Source organism: Poecilia latipinna, unplaced genomic scaffold (assembly GCF_001443285.1).
Source record: "Poecilia latipinna isolate Pla-1442-1.1 unplaced genomic scaffold, P_latipinna-1.0 Scaffold2307, whole genome shotgun sequence".
Classification (NCBI taxonomy): domain Eukaryota; kingdom Metazoa; phylum Chordata; class Actinopteri; order Cyprinodontiformes; family Poeciliidae; genus Poecilia; species Poecilia latipinna.
The window spans coordinates 1-5440 of record NW_015114923.1 but is presented as its reverse complement, the minus strand read 5'-3'; the positions used below and the strand labels follow the sequence as shown (position 1 = coordinate 5440).

Below are 5440 nucleotides of genomic sequence, written 5' to 3'. Positions count from 1 at the left end.
ATATATATATATATATATATATATTTTGCTCATAAGTCACAGAGACACATTACAATTTTTTCTTCTGTTTTCATGTTTACAAATGGGCAGTGTTTTATCTTGTTGATTCTTTTTTTAAGAGTTAATTTGTTTGTGCCTTTGTACTTTCTAGAAGGGCTTACTAGAGCTGTAATTACTTCCACAGTCATGTCATTGAGTGTATCTCTTTTTCACTTAAGTTTCTGCACATCTAGTGTATTTTCTATGTAATAATAAGAGAAATTGTAGTTAATTTAATACTTTACTATTTTTACTTCAAGTGGAATAATAACACTTGTGCTTATGTTGAGCAGTTAAATGGCTACAATGCTACGTTAAGCAGTCCCAGTGATTCTGTAGTATCTAACATAACCAAGACATCTTTTTGGATCTTCTACTTTTCTTTTTTTATTAATATGTGCAGCTCTGACTTATTTCTTAATCCAAAGAATACACAAAGTGTGTACTGGTGGAACAATTTCTTATCCTTGGTCAATTGAATGCGGTTCAGTTTGTCTGTCAATGTCTTAAGTAAAATAAAGTTTGAGTACTTGTCAAAGTGATTTTTTAATGCAGTGTTCAGGTATGATTTTGTTTAATGACATGCATTTATACAAAAATCACAAAGGCATGATTTTATAAACAAAACAGCATCTAATTTAGTGGACTCTTCAGGACATGTTCTGTATCCATCAGCTGATGACAAGTCAGTAATGAAGGATATTACAATGTTAGAAGAACAAGAAGTGATTTCAAGAAATTGTCAGGAGAAATAAGTTGTTCAGCTTTTAGGTACTTTTTAAGGACTTATGAAAATGAATTATAATTGCCTACATAGACCTAGCATTATTCAAGCATGTCTATGTTCAACAGTTGACAGATGAAAAAGGAAGCCAACTAAGGTTTGGTAGAAAAACTTGCTGTCGGTGTCATTTAGTTGAAATGCTTCAGATTTGGACATAACTTCTTTTTTAAAACAAAGGGTCCCAACTTAGTGAAATAATCTTAATGAAATGTACATTAACTTGGTATTTGGATACATTTACAAACCAAAAGGGGGAAACCTCTATTTCAACTACAATAATTAGATGGACACAACTTAACTTAGATTCTCTTTATGCCTTTTCTCTGCAGGCTGATGAAATTATGAAATAAACCACAGAGGCCTGAGACAGCATCAGGCAAATCATTCTTTTCCCACCAGAGCAGATTTAGTCGGGCTACAGTGCTCAATTGTAGAGAAAATCAAGTTGTGCTTATTTTGTTATGTATTTTTATAGACTTTACTTTGTACATCCGCATCAAAACACTCAAAAAGAAATGTGTACAATACCATGTTTAAAGTTTTTAAGACTTTAGGTCATATTTACTGAACAAAATCTACAAACAATTCTGTTCTAAATTTCAAGACTTAATACAGGCACAATACCTGCCTGATGCAGTGACTCAATCAGCCTCACTTCGTCTTTAACAGAACTTGACAAAAATGTGTCAGTAAACAGCCCAACATAAGCTTACATAACTACTATATTATAACCATAACATTCATTTCAGTGAATGGCCGAAAACAATATTACACAGAGAACTTCGTAAAATGGTCAAACTGCAGTAAAAAAAAAAAGAAAAGAAATTAATACTTTGTAATACAAAAAAGAAAAAGTAACATCATGGAAGGACTTGTTCGCTGTCTGAAGGAAGTGGCACTTGGTGGACAGCAACATGAGAGGATTTACTTGCAGGTTCCCAGGTATCATCCCAGATTTTTCCGCTAGAAAAGAACAACAACAAAATAAGGATGTGGATTTTTTGTGCTGTAAGGTTCACAAATCTCTCTTTCTAAGATGTATACCTGACTTTAAAAGGAGGTAATGTAGCCAAAGCATCTTCTCTGCCTACATCCACCCAAATGCCAACTAGTACTTACATCTTGTTTTGTCCCAAATATACATTATCTTGACTTAAGTGTTAAATGATAATCTGACTCCAGTCATTTTTACCACTACACAAAAAATGAAAATCTCTCATAGTGCTTCTGTTTGTTAGAAAAGTCTAAAAGTTAAAACAGAAAAAAATTGACAGTTTCAGATTAAATGTCCAGCTTATATGAATTATAAGCTTATAATTATATGCTTATATGAACTATAAAAGGCACAGTGTTAAATAATAAGTGTTGAATCACCTTTAAAAAGTCCAAATAATCCCAAAATCAGAATTTCTTTGCTGATAAATGGCCTAATTACGATATTTGGAGTTCTATCTCTATATTTCTATGTTTCTGTGCAAATGCTGACTTTTTTGTGTGAATTTGTTTCACCCAAAGATGTTGTGACTTATGTTGTATAAGTATTACTGATTCCGGTTGTAATGCCCGTTTTTGTCCTCATAAAAATAATAAAGACAAATATAAAGAAAGAAAAGGAGTCTGGTAGGTCAGTAATTAAAGCCACAAAGTTTATAAGTAAACAACTGTGCTTATTTTTTTTGCAGACCACCACCCCACTTATCACCCCTCCCCCCATCTACTCATCTTCACATGTGGCAATGTCTCAGTGAGCCTTGGCATGTTTGACTGGGGTGGGGATGTACTGTCACAGGGTGGATTAGTTAAACTTTTAGACTTACCGCATTAGTTCTACGCCCAGGGATTGATTTTGGGTACTACATTTCCACCAACCTAAATAACAAGAAAAGGAAAAAACAATTTTAAAAACAAAATTAGAAATAAAGTCAAAGTGTGTACATTTGAAAACTGAAAATTAGTGTGGTGACTGTTATATTTTATAATCCTTCTAAATTTTACTCTTCTTTACATGGATTTACACATTTTCTCAAATTAGTTTAACATGAATTTTAACCACTTTACAATGGCCACATAAATGGAAACTAAGCCCAAAACAAGTTGTCTTTGCTTATAAACAGTCTATATAAGTTTTCTGTTTCTGCGAGAATTTTGACATTTTAGGGCTGGACTCCTTAAGTTGCTAGTTGAGTTTTCTTCTGGGTTCGATTCCTGGCCCGAGGTCTTTCTGCATCGAGTTTGCATGTTCTCCCTGTGCATGGTGGGTTCTTTCAGGGTTCTCCGGCTTCCTCCCACAGTCCAAAAACATGACTATCAGATTAATTGGTTTCTCTAAATTCTCTCTAGGTGTGAGTGTGTGTGTGCATGGTTGTGTGTTCTGTCTGTCTCTGTGTTGCCCTGCGACAGACTGGTGACCTGTCCAGGGTGTACCCCAGCAACCCTCCTGACCACACTAGGGACAAGGGTGTAAGAAAATGGATGAATCCACAGAAAACAAAACTTACGCCACCCTGACTTAAGGAGACGGCATGGTCAGCAGGTGACATGAATGCAGATGTGGCTGATCTATGGGAGGAGACAGATGACGGAGTGGGAGGAGAGGCAGCTGGAGAGGTGCTTCTGGGTCTTTCTGGGTCTTTTCTTCTTCTGAAAAGACTGAGAGGATGGGACAACAGGAGGAGAAACAGAAACAAGATCAAGCACCATCAGTCTCTTCCTGGTTCTCTGGTGTCATCATTGGATGCTCCTCAGTAAGCATCCCAGGCTGCTCCTGACCTATGTTCTCTGTCTGTTCAAAGATCAGGTTCTCAGCTCTTTACTTCTCTTCATCTGGCTTGCACCAGCAATAAATAACATAGACAGGAGGAAAGAAATGTGCCTCTACTGATGCAAGTTCGTTTTTAATTAAAGTAAATGACCTAGCTGCAATCAGTGTATTCAGATAGGGTTCATAAACAAAACTTTAAAGATCATCACAGCCTAGAGGCACTGAGGTTTTTAGGAACCCTCCAATTTTACAAAGTGGCAACAACAAGCATGACTATAAACACTATTATGTGACTATCATGGCTAATTAAACGTATTGTGAAAAAAGAAAAATCAATCACACACATTAAAGAGAACTTAATTCATTCAAATTAACACAATAAGCTTAATTAAAATGCAAAAATAAAAAAAAGGTCCTTTACACCCAACATATACTCAAATTTATGCGCAATTAAAATAAAAGAATACAATCATTAATTCCAAATCATAATATGCTAAGTAACAAAAGTTCAAAAAGTCCATTCTTGAAAAAGCGCACATTTTAGAAGAGGTCCTAACATATCTTCACGAAGTCCCTTATTGATGCTACTGATTGTTTTGAAATGATTGTGTAATAGTCCTGAGAAAAGCTTCCAACGATCCACCTTCTTATTTTCGTACAGTTGATGATTTCTTGAAGTGTAGATGGTGTGCCTGGCCAGGGAAAAAATGATGTTGCAGAGGTTGAATTGTGTCCTTGTTAAATGTCCAGAAAAAGATGTAAAACCAAAGAGTCTGAGTCCCAGTTGTTGTCGTCTATTGAAGAGATGTTGGTGATGATGTGATGGATCTTGTTCCAGAACAGGAACAAGATCCATCACATCTTGTGACAGCAAAGGAACAGGTGCTCTAAAGTCTCGGGGTCTGAAAGACAAACTGTACAGTCTCTGCCATACTTCTCCTTGTTTATCTGGTGCAGGATGACGCCCGTAAAAATTCTTCTGTGCCTTAACAGAAAATCGGTGTTGTTGGCTTGTTGATGATTGAATTTGAACTGTATGTTTGACCAAATGTTATAAACCGGTATACTGGGAAACATTTTGGCCCATTGCTTGTGAGCTGCGGGTTCTTTGCAGATGTGTGAAACAAATATGCAGTACCATTTTTTTGTTGTAACTGAAATATGTGTTTTCTGATTACCGATTGATAGAAGGAAAGTTGGGGCGTCATCCTGCACCTTCTGATGTCGTCTTCTCCTGCCAATGATCGAGGAGCAGTGGAAAGGCAAAGCGGCCTGGATCTTTTTAGCATGTTTAACTGACATTTCTTTTATAGGGCATTTTAGAGGATCTGAAATGATTAAATATTTTATTAATATCCACTGATCCTCGATCATTCAGAATCTGCCCAAAGGTGTGAATACCGGCTCTCCTCCAGGACGGGAGACTTAGCATCCTGCCCTCACAGACCACCTCAGGGTTGTTGAAAATCGGCAGCGAGAGACAAGACCTGTACTTGACATGCGTGACGAGTTGAAACCTAATTTTGTTCCAGGCTTCAAGACATTCTGTGAATAATTCGTTAGACTGTATTAGTTTTGGATCAGAAATTGAACACAAATTAAAAATGGTTTTTGTACTAAATGAATTAAAACAGGTGATGTGAATTAGAACCTGGTCATGAGCTTTATTCTTATTGCTTGTTTTTTTGATTGAATGTCAACTAATTTGAGTCCTCCTTCTTTAGGCGGAGCAATCATTGTTTTATGGCTGACTAAATTGCTTCTGCTTTTCCAAATGAACAAAGAGATTTGACTGTTAAATCTGTTGAGTACTTGTTTTGGGAGATCATAAACACTGAGTGCTGTGCGGAGCTATG

General features: G+C 36.3%; 1 long non-coding RNA gene across 1 annotated transcript; it reads right to left on the bottom strand.

The window, feature by feature from the left end:
- Positions 1 to 79: 79 nt before the first annotated feature.
- LOC106937264 (uncharacterized) lies at positions 80 to 3494 on the bottom strand. Its single transcript, XR_001422351.1, has 3 exons — positions 3322 to 3494; positions 2641 to 2692; positions 80 to 1786 (listed from the first exon to the last, which is right to left on the bottom strand). It is a non-coding gene; the product is annotated as an uncharacterized LOC106937264 (long non-coding RNA).
- Positions 3495 to 5440: the final 1946 nt, after the last annotated feature.